The sequence below is a fragment of the Pan troglodytes genome, chromosome 8 (genome assembly GCF_028858775.2).
Source record: "Pan troglodytes isolate AG18354 chromosome 8, NHGRI_mPanTro3-v2.0_pri, whole genome shotgun sequence".
NCBI lineage: Eukaryota > Metazoa > Chordata > Mammalia > Primates > Hominidae > Pan > Pan troglodytes.
Window position 1 is genome coordinate 51,859,675 of NC_072406.2, and position 19,399 is coordinate 51,879,073.

At 38.2% G+C, this 19,399-nt stretch overlaps 1 pseudogene; it reads left to right on the forward strand.

Moving 5' to 3' along the window:
* Positions 1–2,030: 2,030 nt before the first annotated feature.
* Positions 2,031–2,722, forward strand: LOC134806973 (formin-2-like; annotated as a pseudogene).
* Positions 2,723–19,399: the final 16,677 nt, after the last annotated feature.

Consider the following 19,399-nt stretch of genomic DNA (forward strand, 5'->3'; position numbering starts at 1 on the left):
TGTCCCTCCCCTGGCTCTGTCCTGGTCTTGTGCTTACCCTGACCCAGACCTTGGCCCTGCCACCCTTGTCCTTGACCTGGCCATGGCCCTGCCTCTGCCCTGGACCAGCGCTGGCACTGGCATGGACCCTGGCCCTGGCCCTTCACTACTTAAGGCCAGACCCTGGCCCAGCCCTGGTCCTGACCCTGTCCTGGCCCTAATTTGGCCTGGCTCTACCCTGTCATGCTATTCTGGCCCTAGCCCTGACCCTGTCCCTGTCCCTGTCCTGGCCCTAGCCTGGTTGCTGGTCCTGCCATGGCTCTTATCCTGACATTGCCCTTTCCTGGTCCTGGCCCTGGCCCTGTCCCAGCCCTGCTCTGGCCCTGGTCTGAACCGTGACCCTGCAATGGACCCTCCTTGGTCCTGCCCAGACCCTGGTTCTGGCCCTACCTCTGCCCTGGTGATACCCTTGCCCTGGCCTGGACCCTGGTCCTGGTCCTTTTCCTGCCCCAGCCATGGCCCTGGCCCTGTCCTGCCTGTGCCCTGTTCTATCCTGGGCTGGCCCTGCCATGGCCTGGTCTTGCCATTGCCCTGCCCTAGTCTGCCCTGCTTGTGCCCTAGATCTGCCCCGGCCTTTGCCCCTGTCTTTGTTCCAGCCTTGACTCAGCCCTGGACCTTCCCTGACCTTGCCTCAGCCCTGGCACTACCCTGGCCTTGCCTTGGCATTTGCCCTACTCTCTCTATGGCCTGGCTCTGGTCCTGTCCTGCTCGGCTCTTGTTCTGTCCTGACACAGCCCTGGCCCTGGCCCTGGCCCTGCCGTATCACTGGCTCTGGTCCTGCCCTTATGCAGGCCTGACCCTGCCCCTGCCTTGGTTTGGCCTGGACCTTGGCCATACAGTGACCCTGCCATGACCCTTTCCTGGCCCTGGCCTGGAACCTGGCCCTGCCAAGGACTCGCCCTGGCTCTGTCATGGCCCTGGCCCTTTCCTGGATTTGGATGTGTCCTGTCCCTTATTTGCCCCAGCCCTTCCCTGGCTCTGCCATATCCCTTCTCTGGGGTAGGGCCAGGGTCAGGACCAGGGTAGGGCCATGGTAAGGCCTGAAGATGGGAAGGGCCAGGGCAGCGGCAGGACCAGGGAAGGGTCAGGGCCAGGGATGTGGTAGGACTAGGGGCGGAGCCGGCACTAGGGCTGAGCTGGGGCAGAGCAGGGGAGATTACATTAGGCTATTACATAAAATTTTTATTTTAGATTTTTAAGATAACTATAGTAGTGGTAATAATGTCTATACTATGTTGTTTGTAATAGTAATAATATTTACAGTAAATAATCACTAAATTTTAACTAATACTGTCTCTGCTTCCAGTACTGTTCTATGAGTATAATTTTATCAATATGTAAATATGTGAGGCATTGATTCTCACAATAATTCTATGTGCTAGGTACTTAAAGCATCCCCATTTTCCAAATGTAGGAAACAGGCATAAAGAAGTTAAATACTTGGCCAGATTACTCCTGTAATCCCAGCACTTTGGGAGGCCAAGGCAGGCAGATGGCTTGAGCTCAGGAGTTTGGAACCAGCCTGGGCAACATTGTGAAACCCCATCTCTACTAAAAATGCACAAAAAGAGCTGATTTAAGTTTCTTGTAGGATTCTGGTTATAAAACACTGGTCAAACACACAGGGCATGGATAGGACAGGGCCAGGGACAAGGTCAGGTCAGGAAGGGGCCAGGGCCAAGGCAGGGCCAGAGCTGGACTTGGAGGTGTCCTGGTCTGATTTGCCCTGCCCCAACGTTGGCCCAGCCCTGCTCTGGCACTTGCTGTCATGCCCTGTCCCTGGCCTGGGCATTGGCCCTGGCCCTGTCCTGCTTCTGGCCCTGCCCCGGAGTTGACCAGGCACTGCCATGGCCCAGTCCTGCATTGCCCTGCCCTCCTCTGCCCTGGTGCTGCCATGGCCCTGCTTGGGCCCTAGCTCTGCCTCGACTATGGACCCGCCCTGACTCTGCTCAGCCCTGGATCTACCCTGACTCTGCCTTGGTGTTGCCCTCCCATCTCTATGGCCTGGCTCTGGCCCTGCCTTGCACAGGCCATGCTCTGCCCTGTGTGTCCCAGTCTGGGCCCAGCCCTTGCCCTACCATATTCCTGACCCCAGCCACACCCTTGTTCTGGCCTTGACCCTGCCGTGGCCCTCTCCTGGCCCTTCCTTGGTCCTGCCCTGCCCATCCATGCCCTGGCCTTGCCCTCACCCTGCACTGGTCCTGCCCTGTCCTGGCAGTGCCTTGGCCCTGGCCCGGCCTTCTCCCTGGCCTTGCCCTTTCCCTGCCCTGGCCTGACCCCAGGCCTACGGAGTCTGTGAAATGACCTCGGACCTGCCTTGCCATCATCTGTCCTGGCCCTGTATTGTCCCCACCATGCTCTGGTCCAGCACTTACCCTGGCCCTGTTGCTAGTCCTGCCACTGCTATGGCCCTGCCCTGTTTTTGGCCATGCCCTGTGCTACCCTACCCCTGCCCCACCTTGGCCTTGGCCCTACCATGGCCTTTTCCTACCCTGGCCTGGCTGTACACTGGCCTTTTCTACCCTGGCCTTGCCCTTCCCTGGTCTTGCCCTGCCCTGTCCTTGCCCTGCCCTGGCCTTGGCTTTGCCTTATCCTGGTCCTTGTTCTGCCCTGGCCCTGCTGTTTCTCTGAATCCTCTCTGGTTCTGCCTTCTCCCTGGCCCTGCCATTGCTCTGGCCCTGTCTCTGGCTCAGCCTTCACCCTGGCCCTGGCCCTGACAATCCCCAGGCCCCACACTGGCCATGCTTGGCCCTGGCCCCTCCTTTGGCCCTGCCCTGGCCCTGCGCTATCTTAGTACAGGGCCTTGGCCTTGGCCCTGTGCCATCTTAGTCCTGCCCTTGCCCTGAACTTGCCCTGGCCCTACCCTCACCCTACACTGGCCCTACCCTACCCTGGCATTGCCCTGCCCTGGCCCTGCCCTGCCCTGGCCCTGCCTTTGCCTGCCCTGGCTCTGGTTCTGCCCTGGCCTTGCCCTTGTCCTGGACCCTCCCTGGCCATGTTTTTACCGTGGTCCTTCTCTGGCCTTGGCCTTGCCCTTTCCCTGTCCCCTTTCTGGTCCTGCCATATTTCTGGCCCTGCCCTGTCCATGTCCTGGACCTGATTCTGGCCCTGGACCTCCCTGTCCCTGCCCTGCCATACCCTGGCCTGTTCCTTGCTCTACACTGAACCTGCCCTGCCTTGGCCCTGTGCTACCCTAGCCCTGCCCTGGCCTTCTGATGGCCCTGATCCTGCCATGGCCCTGGCCCTGCCATGTCCCTGCCCTGGCCCTGGTTCTGCCCTACTTCTGGCCCTGGCCTTGGTCCTCTCATGTCCCTGGCTGTGACCCTGCCCCTGGTTTTTCTCTGGCCATGACCCTGCCCCAGTTCTGTCCTATCCCTGGCCCTGTCTCAGTTCTGTCCTAGCCCTAGCCTTTCACAGTACTTTATGCTTAGTAAGGGCTCCATAGGGTCTGTGAGTTGAATGTTGTGTTCATAGTATCTGCCAAAACAGAAAGAAAAAAAACAAAATTTGATGATGAGAAGTTAAAACTTTGTATATAATATGCCTTGAATTGTAAGTGCTTGTTATTAGTTGTATTACATATAGGTCATGGTTTTGTACATGTAACTCCAAACCACTGATACTGTTAAAAGAATATATGAATATTTGAAAGAATGTATAAATGTAAGAATGTATGAGTATCTAATGACCTCTCCAAATTAATTTTTATTTTTAGCTCTATTAGATTATTCTCAGTATAACAAATGTTTATTCCTATGTAATTAAGGGCATATTTCCTGTACAGAATATTCATATTACCTAATTGAAAATTATATAATGCAAAAATATAATACTATTTTTAGGCCAGGCATGGTGGCTTATACCTGTAATCCCAACATTTTGAGAGGCCAAGTTTGAAGAATCATTTGAGTCCAGGAGTTGACCAGCCTGGGCAACATAGTGAGACCTTTTCTTTATTAAATAAATAAACAAATAAATAGGTTGGGCACTGTGGCTCATATCTGTAATCCCAGCATTTTGGGTTGCCAAGGCAGGAGGATTGCTTGAGCCCAGGAGTTTGAGACCAGCCTGGGCAGCATAGCAAGACTCCATCTCTACAAATAATAAAATATTAACCAGGTGTGGTGGTGCGCACCTGGGGTCCCAGCTACCTGGGAGGCTAAGGTGGGAGGTTTGCTCGAGGTTGCAGTGAACTTTGAATGCACCACTGCATTCCAGCCTAGGCCACAGAACAGGACCTTGTCTATAAATAAATAAGTAAAAATATAATTAAAAATAAGTAAAAAGAAATATAAGTAAATATAAATATAAATACATATAAATATAAAAATGTATACATGAAAACAAACAATTTTTAAATTTAACATCACTGAGGGCATCCTATCCATTTCATTTCATGATTCCATTACATCATTTCACTTAGATGAAATGATAAGATGACTTGAGATGAGATGAAATGATGAAATGATGGGATGAAATGATGAGATGAAATTTTGAGATGAAATGGTGAGTAGAAATGATGAGATGAAATGATGAGACAAAATGACAAAATTGAAAAGAAATTGAAAGGAGATGAGATGAAATGAGATGATGGATAAAATGATGAGATGAAATGATGAGAAGAAATGATGAGATGAAATGAAATGAAATAATGAAATGAAATGATATGAAATAATGAAATTGAAATGAGATGAGATGAGATGATATAATGAGATAAAATGATGAGATGAAATGAGATGAACAATAAGATGAAATGATGAAATGAGATGAGATGATAAGATGAAATGATGAGATGAAATGATGAGATGAAATGAGATGGAAAATGATGAGATGAAAAATGAGATGAAATAATGAAATGAGATGAAATGAAATGAAATAATGAAAGGAAATTATGAAATGTAATGATGAAATTGAAATGAGATGAGATGGAATGATGAGATGAAATGATGAAATGAAATGAGATGAGATGAAATGAGATGAAATGATGAGATGAAATGAGATGAGATGAGATGAAATGAGATGAAATGATGAGATGAAATGAGATGAAATGAGATGTAATGAAATGAGATGAAATGAAATGACATAATGAAATGCAATAATGAAATGAGATGAAATGGAATAATGAAATGATGAAATGAAATGATGAAATAATGAAATGGCAATGATGAGATGAGATGAAATGATGAGATGAAATGATGAAATGATGAGATGAGATGAAATGAGATTAAATGATAAGATCAGATGTGATGAAATGAGATGAATTGATGACATGATATGATGACATGAAATCAGATGAAATAATGAGATGAAATGAGATGAAATGATGAGATGAGATGAAATGAGATGAGATGAAATGTGATGAGATGAAATGACATAATGAAATGAAATGATGAAATGGAATAATGAAATGGAAATGGTAAGATGAGATGCAATGAGTTGAAATGATGAGATGAAATGATGAGATGAAAAGATGAGATGAGACGAGATGTGATGAAATGATGACATGAAATGACATAAAATGAGATGAAATAAGATGTAATGATGAAATGAGATGAGATGAAATGAGATGAAATGATGAGATGAGATGAAATGAAATGGTGAGATTAAATGATGATATGAAATGATGAGATGAATGATGAGATGAAATGAAATGAAATGAAATAATGAAATAATGAGATGAAATGAAATGAAATAATGAAATGAAATGAAATTGAAATAAAATTGAAATGAGATGAGATGAAATGATGATATGAAATGAAATAAAATGATGAAATGATGAGATGTGATGAGATGAAATGATGAGATGACATGACATGAAATAATGAAATGAAGTAATGAAATGAAATTGAAATGAGATGAGAAGATACGAGATGAGATGAAATGATGAGATGAAATGATGAAATGATGAGATAAGATGAAATGAGTTGATGAGATGATGAGATGAAATGAGATGAAAAGATGAGATGAAATGAGATGAAATGAAAGTAGATGCAATTTAATGAGATGAAATGAAATGACATAATGAAATGAAAAAATGAAATGAGGTGAAATTAAATGAGATGATGAAATTAAATGATGAAATGATGAAATGGAAATGAAATGGAAATGATGAGATGAAATGACGAGATGAATGATGAGATGAAATGAGATGAAATGATGAGATGCAATGATGAGATGAAATGATGAGATGAGATGAGATGAGATGTAATGATGAGAGGAAATGATGAGATGTAATGAAATGAGATGAAATGAATGAGATGAAATGAAATAATGAAAGGAAATTGAGATGAGATGAAATGATGAGATAAAATGAGATGAAATAAGAAATGATGAGATGAAATGATGAAATGCTGAGGTGAGATGAGATGAAAGGAGATGAAATGATGAGATGAAATGAAAGGATGAGATGAAATGATGAGATGAAATGATGAGATGAGGTGAGATGAGATGAAATGAGATGAAATGATGAAATGATGAGATGAGATAAGAAGAAATGATGAGATGAAATGAGGTAAGATGAGATGAAATGATGAGATGAGATGAAATGAAATAAAGTGAAATGAAATGAAATAATGAAACTGAAATGAGGTGAGATGAAATGAGATAAAATGATGAGATGAAATGATGAGAAGAAATGAGATGAAATGATGACATGAGATGATGAGATGAAATGACAAGATGAAAAATGATGAAATGAAATGATGAGATGAATTGAAATGAGATGAAATAATGAAATAATGAAATGAGATGAAATGATGAAATGAAATTGAAAGATGAGATGAGATGAAATGATGAGATGAAATGATGAAATGTTGAAATGAAATGATGAAATGAAGAGATGTGGTGAGATGAAATGATGAGCTGAAATGATGAGATGAAATGAAATGAGATTAAATGATCAGATGAAAAATGATGAGATGAAAAATGATGAGATGAAAAATGATGAGATGAAAAATGATGAGATGAAACGATGAGATGAGATGAATTGAGATGAGATGAGATGAAATAATGAAATTAGGTGAAATAATGAAATCAGATGAAATGAAATAATGAAATGAAATTGAAATGAGATGAGAAGAAATGATGAGATGAAATGTTGAAATGAAAGGAGGAAATGATGAGATGAGGAGATGAAATGAGATGAATAATGGTATGAAAAATGATGAGATGAAATGAAATGAGATGATATGAAGTGACATAATGAAAGAAATGAAATTAGATGAAATGAAATGAAATAGTGAAATGAAATGATGAAATAATGAAAATGAAATGGAAATGAGATGAGATTTGATGAAATGATGAGATGAAATGATGAGATGATATGAGATGAGATAAAATGAGATGAAATGATGACATGAAATGAGATGAAATGATGAGATGAAATGATGAGGTGAAGTGATGCACTGTCACGTGTGTGTCTATTCTTTTTCCCAACCAACAAAAATTATAATTCATTTCAATTTTATTATTTAAGAATATTCTTAAGAGTTGAAGGAAAAATAATATCTACATTATGGGTTACAATCTAAGCATAAATAATACATAAATATATTAAAACTTACTAAAAATATGTTTTGGAATCGAATATACCATGCTTCTGTGATGACAGTTATTTCATGCTGGTTGTCACAATTTTACATGAAAAACTAATGAAAAAATGTTTTTAACTGTTTCTAAAAATAACAGTTTCCAAAAGAGTTTTACATTCGAAATATGAAAAAGATGTCTTTGTGTTCCTTCATCTGATGAGATTTTCACACTCTGCACATGATAATTGTTAGATTTTTATTGTGTTGATAAATTGTATATCAAATAAAAATGTTATTACCTCTTAAATTAGGATTTTTAGGTGATATAGGCAGAAAGGAAGGCAAGTTTTTATAACTTTGTCTAAATGAACTTTCTAAATGCCTGAGTATTAAAAGATAGCATGTCTATATATCACAATGTATATATTACTGTATGACCTAGGACCAATCAAAACCGTTACCTCTGATAACATTATATTGTGCCCAATATAAAATAGATATAATAATACCTCAAACTTAAATCCAGGCATTGTCACTGAATATCTTAAGAATATGCAGCAAAGGTGCTTTTAAAAATACAAGCTAGTGATTGTACTAAATTTGTAAATCACATGGGATAGTGGGTCTTTTTAAGAATATTAGTTATTTCAATCTATAAACGTGGATGTCTTTCCTTTTTTGTGTTTTCCTTCATTCCTTTCATTAATATTTGTCATTTTTGTTGTGGAAATCTTTTACTTCCTTGGTTAAATTTATTTCTAAGTACATTTTTGTAGCTATTGTAAAAGGAATTGCTTTCTTAATTTCTTGTTTCAGCTAGTTTACTATCAATATACAGAAATGCTACTGATTTTTGTATGTTGATTTATATCCTGCAACTTTATTAATTTTATGTATCACTCTAGGAAGCTTTTGGTAGCGTCTTATTTTTTTTTTCGTGTATAAGATCACATTGTCTTTAAACAGGGACAATTTGACTGTCTCCTTTCCAATTCAGATGTCCTTTATTTCTTTCTCTCACCTAATTGTCCTGGCTAAGACTTTCACTATGTGAAATATGATTGGTGAAAATAGGCATCCTTTTCTTGCTCCAGTAAAATCTTTTTCTTGTTCACTGTAAAATCTTTCACCTTTTCCACACTCAGTATGATCTTAGCTATAGATTTGTCCTTTATGTCCTTCTGTGTTAAGGCATATATTTTCTATACTAAATTGTTGAGAGGTTTTGTGTCATGTAAGAATATTTAATTTTGCCAAACGCTTTTATTGTGTTTATTAATTTAATCATATGGTTTTCAGTATATATTCAAAGGAAAGAAAATCAGTATATCAAAGAGTTACCTGCACCCGCATGTTTATTACAACACTATTCACAATAGCCAAGATATGGAATCAACAAAAGTGTCCATCAACAGATGAATGGATAAAGAAATATGACATACATATATAATGGAATATTATTTAGTCATAATAAAGAACAAAATCCTGTTATTTGTGGCAACAAGAATGCAAGTGGAGGGCATTATGTTAGGTGAAATAAGCCTTGCATAGAAACATAAACACCACATAACTACGTGTTCTCACTTATGTATGGAAGCTAAAATTTTTAATCTCGTAGAAGTAGATAGTAGAGTTTTGGTTACCATATCCTGGAAAGAGTAGGAGAAAGAAGAGTATAAGAAAAATGTGGTTAATACATACAAAATTACAGCTGGAGAGAAGGAAGAAGTTCTAGTTCTCTACAGCACTGTTGGGTGACTGTAGTTAACGGGAATTTATTGTGTGTTTTCAAATAACTAAAATAAAAGATTTTGAATATTCTCACTGCAAAGAAATAATACATGATTTAGGTAATGAATATGATAATGACTCTGACTTGAACTTTACGCATTGCATAAATGTATCAAACTATCACTCTGTACCCCATAACATGTACATTTATCATATGTCAATTAAAATAAATTTAAAAGAGAAAAAATGAGGTAAAGGTAAATGTACAGAATTTGATTACTTTTTCTTCTATAAAACCCAAGAGTCAGTACCAAGAAGAGTCAGTTTATTAGTTTTCTAAAATAAAAAAAAAATCAGTCACCAAAAAAGAGCAACATCCAAGAAAACTTTGAAAATGAAACACAACATTTAGTAAGAATAGAAAACTTGGGCACTGTATCACCCTGTTCCTAGATACCGATTTACTGATGGCCATTTAAATATAATTTTATTCTATCTAATTCATTTATACTCCGAGAGTTCGAAATTACATTTTACCTACAATAAATGAGATAACACTTGTAAATTATATGGTACTCTGCCTAACACATGTTAATAACTCAATACATGTTAGCAATAAACTTTTAGTATAGTAGTCAAAGTATTAATTTCTCACATTGCAATTTCCTTCAGAGACATGAATACAACCTTTCTAATGACTCCTTGTTCGTCAAGATACCTCTTCAAATTATTCTATTTGTTTCATTCAGTATATTATCTGTGTATACCGATATGATATTACACTCTTTATTTTATTTTTTTGAGATGGAATCTCATTCTGTTACTGATGCTGGAGTGGGGTGGCATGATCTGGGTTCACTGCAACCTCCACCTCCCAGGTTCAAGCGATTCTCCTGTCTCAGCCCCCCAAGTAGCTAGGACTACAGGTGCACACCACCGTGCCTGGCTAATTTTTGTATTTTTAGTACAGTCAGAGTTTCACCCTGTTGTCCAGGCTGGTATTGAACTCCTGACTTCAGGTGATCCACCCACCATGGCCTCCCAAAGTGCTGTGATTACAGGCATAAGCCACCGCACCCAGCCTGATATTGCACTCTTGGATTTTGAACACTGAATATCTTTTTGAAAAATCACACTTCTTTACCTCTTTGTGCTTCAGAAATCATTTTCCTTCAAGTGTTCTAAGAGTCTAATGAAGAATGAAGTCATGTTTTATCACTTTTGTCCTTAAAGATTTCAGACATGCTGAAACTGACTGAAGTATCATTTGCTACCAGATAGATTAATTATCTCTAGTTGTAGGAGTGGATACATCTTTAATGGTATATTTTGGGTTATTGTCTTATTTTTGATGCAGTATTCTATAAATAATTTATTAAACCTGGCATCCTTGGGTGAGCATGAATTTTTCAACTTTGGTGTTATATTGTGTTTGCTTTTAAAAACTGCTTTTGAGGCCGGGTATGGTGGCTCTTGCCCGGTGGGCAGATTACCTCAGGTCAGTAGTTCAAGACCAGCCTAGTCAACATGGCAAAACCATGTCTCTACTAAAAACACAAAATTAGCCAGGCATGGTGGTACATGCTTGTAGTCCTAACCACTCGGGAGGCTGAGGCAAGAGAATCACCTGAACCTGGGAGGCAAATGTTGCTAGGTTGCTATGAGCCAAGTTCGCACCATTGCACTCCAGCCTGGGTGAAAAGAGCAAAACTCTGTCTCAAAAAAAAAAAAAACCCACCAAAAACTGCTTTTGAATGGAGTTGTACATACAGTCTTTATGAAAAAAATTATCAAGTGCATAAGTTCATAATAGAAAAACCAATAATACTCCAGGCACAAGTTAGTACTAAAAAAGTTATGTTGAATATTCTCTAATACAACATGCTTTTTCCCTTCATGAACAATTTGTGTTTTACTGAGAAGAGTCATTGTTTATGGTAGAAATTAGACTACAGATGAATATGTACTTTAAGCACTCTTAGTTGCTTTCTTAATTTTATATCTGCTGCTTTATGCTTCTGTTTATTTTCATTCTTTCCAATGTCCACATTCTAGTAAATTTGAATATTTTAATCCAAGTTTATATACTATTTAATATTGCTTGTATAGTTTAGTATTTTTAAGACTCAAAAAGGTTTACAGAAAGAAGACAAAGATCAACATGTTATTAATCATTTGAAGATCATTTTAAAATCTTTGATTTTTTATTTTAATGAATAAAATTTTAGTAGTTATTAGTATAAAATAATTTATGTCTTTTGGACTTAGCATCCAGTATTTCTTTTTTAATAAGGAAAATAATTATTCTCTTGCAATATACTATGTTTACCTGGGTTTTGAAAAATGATGTTTCCTAATATGAGAAAGCCATTTACATTTTTAAATCTACAAAAGCAAATTGAATGGTACTAAATTATTTACATAATAATGTTTAGATGGTGGCCCTTATAATATTCTTTCTATACTTCCTACAGAGTTGGGGATATGCAATCCTAGAATATTTCTGGGAGCTAATCCTTTAGCTTGATGAATGAAACAAGACTTTTAAATAAAATTAAACTTTCAAATTATCCAGGTAATGGGCCTGTCTTTTAATTCAATGGATAGGGAGCATAATGAATTATCCCCTGTTCATTGGGTAATAAGTTCTCATTCTTAACTTATAATACTCAAAATGTCCTTTGATTTTTAATTTTTGATAGTCATATCATTATCCCTAGGTATTTTAGCTTCTATCTTAAATTCTAAAATAATTTTGAAATAGGAGAAAGTATTCTTTATTACTATATGTATTAAACATCATGGTTTTCAAATTTAACTGCAAATGTACCTTTTCATTGCTTCTTGGTGACGGCCTTCACCCTATCCATATTGTCACTACCAAGTGGTGATTACTTTTCAGGTTCACATATTTATTCTTCAGAAAAATATTCTCTGTGCCTTATAAAAAATATGATTGTTGGCATTCAAAAGCCAGCGAAGTATACATTATTAGCCTGTTGCCTAACTCATTTCTTTAGGAAACTACAGTAATTACCCACATACTTATGTTTTTATTTCCTCATTATTTCTGGAGAAAACAAATACTGCTAACATGATATTTGTAAGAGAGAAAAAAGTCTTTACTTGGAAAGTGCTGTCATTGTAGTACCAACTTATAGTATCAACTTCTTTATCAACTCCTTATACACTTTTTATTCTGAGAGAAATAAAAAAGCTAAAAGTGAAATGACTTTTTTTACTCTCCATATTATAAGCACCCATCTTGGTAATTTAGGGTCTTTATAGTTAGGGTAAGTTGTGTCATATTGAGGTTACAAATTAAAAAGTATTTTGTCTCTTTGGGTCTTTCCTTATTCAGTAATACTGTCAGTTTGGCTTTTTTGGTAGGTCAACTTATTGAACTCAGTATTCTGAAATAATGTGTTTACTTTCTTTTGATAAGCATTTAAAATATTAGATTTATTGTTACTCTTCTGCCTTCATTGGGCTGGAAGAATAATTGTTTCACTCCACAAAAGCCAAGTTGCAGAGAAAAACACATAGACATTCAACTGCAAAGCAGAGAAACTTGACTATTTTCTGCAATTTTAAAGTGTATATTGAATAAAACCATCTTTTTATTTTCTTTTTTGCTCACTGGCAAATATTAACAACGTCGAGTGTGTTATTATAATGTTATCTAGTTAAAAATCTCAGGAAGTTTTCATAATTACCATTTTAAAATATATAAATAGGTGACCTAATGTTAATTTTTATTGTCTGAGACAATGTCTGTTATTTCAATCTCTAAATTCAGTTAGTAATGCAGAACCTAGCACTTAGTAGATACTCAAAAATTATTTGCTGGATAAAAAAAGGTTAAACATGTAATATACACAAAATGTACTCGAAAAAATGCACCAAACAATTTTGTTATACCAGTTTAATGTAAATATTGCCTTTAAAAGATAATACAGTTTGCAGGTGTCTACAGTGATTTTGTAATATTTGTGCACATATAAAATAATATTTCCAAAAATGTAATCCAGTGGGGAAATATACTTTCTAAATTCCAGATTTATAATTTAGGGTTTAAATTATAAAATCATTAAATAAGACACAAGTGAAATATAGTCAAATATCCCCTTGGAAAAAAATTAAGTGGCCTCTAAAGTGAGGTATTCATATATGTAATTTTACAATCCTCTAGTGATAGAATTAATTAAATATGCCACCAAATTGATTAATTCCTACAGTGTTAAAAGAGAAGCCCTAACAATGCCAGTGACCATGTAACATGGATTTAAGCTACAAGTCATAGAAATGTGATGAGAAGCCTCAGCGCTGTAAAACAGAGGGTGGAGGGAAGCTTTTCCTCTCTCAAATGAGCTTTGTGAGGTATACTTCGTGAAGGATAGGAAGTTGAAGTGTTCAGGACTTTTATGTCTATTCTACTTTGGCTTAGTTTACATGATTCTTAGTTTATTAGCCTAGAAATGACCAACAAAACTTAAGTCTCAATAATTAGTTATAAATATGAAATATCCCCAATTTTTAAGATAAAAACAACTTATAAATGTATTTGTCTGTAAAAATTGTGTATATTTTTACAGAACATCTATTTCTTTCTTTTTTATTTTTTTATTTTTTTTTATACTTTAAATTCTAGGGTACACATGCACAATGTGCAGGTTTGTTGCATATGTATACATGTGCCATGTTGGTGTGCTGCACCCATTAACTCATCATTTATATTAGGCATATCTCCTAATGCTATCCCTCCCCCCTCCCCCCACCCCACAACAGGCCCTGGTGTGTGATGTTCCTCTTCCTGTGTCCAAGTGTTATCATTGTTCAATTCCCACCTATGAGTGAGAACATGTGGTGTTTGGTTTTTTGTCCTTGTGATAGTTTGCTGAGAATGATGGGTTTCCAGCTTCATCCATGTCCCTACAAAGGACATGAACTCATCATTTTTTATGGATGCATAGTATTCCATGGTGTATATGTGCCACATTTTCTTAATCCAGTCTATCATTTTTGGACATTTGGGTTGGTTCCAAGTCTTTGCTATTGTGAATAGTGCCACAATAAACATACGTGTGCATGTGTCTTTATAGCAGCATGATTTTTAATCCTTTGGGTATATACCCAGTAGTGGGATGGCTGGGTCAAAAGGTATTTCTAGTTCTAGATCCCTGAGGAATGGCCACACTGACTTCCACAATGGTTGAACTAGTTTATAGTCCCACCAGCAGTGTGAAAGTGTTCCTATTTCTCCACATCCTCTCCAGCACCTGTTGTTTCCTGACTTTTTAATGATCACCATTCTAACTGGTGTGAGATGGTATCTCATTGTGGTTTTGATTTGCATTTCTCTGATGGGTCTATTTCTTTAAAACAAAGGGAGGGGAGTCTCTCATTTACATTAGTTTTTTTTCATAGCCTTTTGGACTTTGCAATTTCTATGTCTTGGAACCTATTTCTTACAGTTTTTCTATGCTAAACTCTGTCCTGGTCAGTTCCAGAGTGTATGAAGAACCAAATGATGTAATTGTATGTGACCTGGCTGTAGTGGAACAAATTTGACTCTTAAGTATGCAGGCTCTAATTTTCCTGTCTGGTTTTGGTAAGTATTCCTTACATAGGTTTTTCCTTTGAAAATCTCGGATAGAGAGGTTGATGAATGAAAATTAATCCTTTCACTTTGTTGTATATAGGTTTGCAATAATTAGGTCAGAGTGGAGCTTTAAGGTCATGAAGGGGGCTGATGATTTACAAATAATGGGCTCTGATTGGGCAACTACTCATCTGAGTTCCTTCCATTTGACCTAATTAAGCTTGTGAAATTTACACTAAGCCATGAGCTCATCTTTAAAAAGTTTTATTAAAAGATTTTCAGCTGTTCCAAATGGGACTTATTAGTGGAATGTGTTTTAAAGGATCATATCAGATGAATGAAAGGTATTTGATCCTTTCTTTCCTTAATAATAAAATGATGGTTTGGAAAAATAGGCTACAGTCTAACCACAGTGCTATTATTAGGCTTTCTTGTTAAACATAGGTCTTAGCCTTAGTATGTCAATACAACAAATACTTACTGTTTCATTTCTAGTAATGAAAAAAAAAACAAGTCTTTCTGGCATAAGGATGATTTTCATCTAGTTATTTTGAAACATTTTTGTAAAATAAATTTACATCTATAAAGAACATTTTTATTTGTAAGGAGGGTCATGCGTCTGTGCACTGGAAGAGAGGGAGGACTAAATCACTGGGAAGTCTTATGATAAAGAAGCCATTGGCTTAAATCAGCAAAGCAAGCCGTCCCTTGGTTTAAGGTGTTTTTCCTGGCCATCCTGTCTTGACTAGAACTTTACCTACACCTTCCTTTTTGGTTTAGGCAAATTATTGTATCTAAACCTGAAGTCTCAGCTCTGTGTCTTTTGAGATATAAATGTTCTACCATGTCTTCTCTGGAACCTGATAAGTATCTATCTCTTTAAAATGCAAATCTAGGGAGATGACTCATCAGAAAAAGAAGAAAAAAGAGGTATTTGGAAATTGTGCAAATTAAAGCAGCCCCTGATGCCAAAGTCTACACATTCCTGAGTGAGTCAGTTCTGGCCAGTTCTAGCTGGATCAAGAGAGCTCTGCTGGGTAGGCCTGAAGAGCAGCTGGATGGCAGACACCTGAGGAGCCAGGTGCCTGAAACTTCCTCCACCTGCTTGAGGAGCACCAAAGCCCAGGTGCTGGCTGGACAACCCCTTCTGGATGCCTAAGCAGGTGGCAGAGGAAGGAAAAAAGGTCAGAGGCAGAGTGTTGAACCCTGCCTCCCAGGTGGGTTGAAGATGCCTATTGCCAAACTAGGGCCCAGCTTGCCAGGTGAGGTGGGTGAACTGGTGATCCCCCGAGAGAGTGGACGTCAGAACTACATGGTCCCGGACTTCACCTCGGCCAGTGAAGGAGAGAGAGGGTTAATGTTAACTGCAGGAGGCCCACTCTAGCCTTAAATTCTGTAATTCAAAACCTTCCCTTGGAGACAAAACAAACATGACAAGGAATTCTGAGGTCAGGGGACAAGAATCACAAGTTCCCTAGTGGGAGACTGAGGAGGCAGTGTCCTTTCTGCCCTTGGTCTACTGGCTAAGAACCTTCCTCAGCCTGACCTTTCCACATTGCACTTTCAGCTCTGTTTGCAATTTTACTCCTTTAGTGCTGAGGGAATCCCAGTGTTCGATCCTGAAATCTATACATTCCTAATGGGTGGTTAAAAAATACCTCAGCAAGACAAGCAGAAAATGTTTCCTCTTCCTGAAAAACTGTAAAAAGGCAGGCACCATTCTGGGTGGGACATGGTCCTTGCAAAAGTCTTTATTTATTTTTTTTTTTATTTTGAGGTGAAGTTTTGCTCTTGTTGCCCAGACTGGAGTGCAGTGGTGTGATCTCTGTTCACTGCAACCTCTGCCTCCTGGGTTCAAGCAATTCTCCTACCTCAGCCTCCTGAGTAGCTGGAATTACAGGCACCTGCCACCATACCTGGCTAATTTTTTGCATTTTTAGTAGAGATGGAGTTTTGCCATGTTGGCCATGTTGGTCTCGAACTCCTGACCTCAAGTGAGCCACCCGCTTCTGCCTCCCAAAGTGCTGGGATTACAGGCATGAGTCACTGTGCCCGGCCAAGATTCTGTTTTGATAGAACACTTGTGTCTCTCTCACCTTGTATTTAGAAAAGTTAGAAAGTAAAGGATAATGTATATAGAAAGCTTTTTGAAGACTCTTAAGAAGTTCATAAATATGGGGCACTATGACTATGCATATGAAAATATTTCCTATCAGTTGGCAGTTACCACCTCTTATAGTGGCATGGAACCTCTTGAGTTAAACCAAGGCTCAGTGAGATGTGGTGAGTTAGGTAGTGTCATTTTATGAACAAGGGGGACCCTACTCAGGTCTTTTATTTTATTATACTTCTCTTTGACATTCACTCCAGTTAAAGAACTCTTTCAAAAGACCTCATGCCTGGTCTCACGAAGATTCAAAGGTGTTTGAGTCCTTCCTTATTATGCCCTTGGAAGATGCTTTGAGGACCCCAGTGATGAATCCCAAGAACTCTGTCTCCATTATCCCTGGTATAGGGCACCTCATCACTCCGGTGTTATCCCTGAAGGGCCTTCATAATAATGTGCTTAAAGAGTCCCCTATTATGTCCTTCAGGATGGAGCTTGACTTGCCCAAATTGCTATGTACATATTAAAGAGAGGCTGGAACTGAAGTTGGTCATTTCTCACTGGATCAGTCAACAAGATTTGAGTACTTTCTGTGTGCTCTGCATCATTCTGAGTACTCTGGGGGACAAAATAAGGCATGGCTCCTGCCTTCAAGGAGTATGGAATTTAATAGAAGATGACAACATACATGATTGTAAATCTATCTACATGAGAGTGCCTAATCATGAGATTCCTAATAAATGGCAAGATATGTTCTGAAAATGTGAAACATAAATGAGGTTGAAGAAATTGTGAAAAGTTTAGCAGAGGAGGAATAATTCATCAGGTTCTTTAAATACAAGTAAAGGGGAAAGGAAGGACCATTTTTAAGTTTAGATATTCCAAGGGTTAGTGGTGAGGTTGATTATGGTATGTCTTCTTGTTGATGAGGGAGGAGACTGGTGAATAGTGGAAAATAAAGTTAAATAGCTAGGGTGGGGCCAAATTATGGGTTTTAATAAAAGCCAGGCATAGAAATTTAGTTTGGGGTGGTAGAAAAAGGAAGGCTTTAAAAGTTTTTGAGCCAATGAATGACATCATACAAGTTCTATATAAACAGCAGTGATTTCAGGATGAGAGAGAATGGCATCAGGAAGACCCACTTGAATGCTGGTAAGTAATGCTACTAACAATGCCATTAGTAACATTAATGTTACTAGGGCCTGGACTGATATGCTGATGGAAGTGAGAATGAAGAATAAGGTGGGATGAAAGAGACTTTGACAAGAGTTTTTTAATGAACCTGAAACGGGAAAGGGCGAGATTAACTAAGCCTGCTTGCCATGGACAACAATGGGGTTGCTAGAAGATTAGCTGTGCAGAAAAAGTTATGCATTTACCTTTGGGCATAATGAAATGCAATTGACTCTCCATATTCATGGGTTCTGCATCCACTGATGCAAACAACTGTGGAACAAAATTGTCAGAAAAAACAATACAATGATAAAAAATGATACAAATAAAAAACAACGTGGTGTACCAACTATTTACATAGCATTTACATCATATTAAGTGTTATTAAGTAATCTAGAGATGATGTAAAATATATAGGAGGATGCGTGTAGGTTATATGCAAATACTACACTATTTTATACCAGTAACTTGAGCATCCATGAATTTTGGTATACAAGGGGGATCCTGGAACCAATTCCCCATGCATATCAAAGGATGACTGTATGAGTTATCTGTAAAATGGTTTGGTTGAAATGTTTAGAAAACAGCTAGAAATACAAGACTGGCTGTTGGATGAAAAAAACATAGGACTAGGAAATTCAGGTATGCTAGTCTTTTTGAGTATTGCTTAAAGCCATGGAAAAAGAGCTCTCTGTGAGTTCCAAGACAGGTGCAAGGACTGGCATTCATGCACAGCTTCTAACAGATAAATCTGAAGAGTTCTTAGTATGCATGTTGACTGAAATTACTTTAGAAGTAATTTTTCTCCTAGTGATAAAAGGTATGTAAGGCTATTTTAGGAAATTGAAAAATGCAAAAAGGTATAAAGAAAAAGAAAAGATAATCATTAATAGTACATTAGTAAACAACATTTGACTAAAGATATGACTTTCCTCCCGCTTGTTTTCTTATGCATGTAAAGGGATAGGAAATATTTATGTATGTATGTGTGTGTATAGGATCATGCACTATATATAGCTTGCTTCTTTTTCCATCATGATAATTTTCCCATGTCATGAATTACGGCTTGCAAGTGCTTATTCTTAAAGGGCTGCATTATTTTTCATTATTTGGATTTATTGTTATTTAATTGGAGCTCTATTATTGAACATTTAGATTGCTTCCAAAATTTTTTGCTCTTGTTAATATATTGTAATAAACTTCTGTGAAACACATACT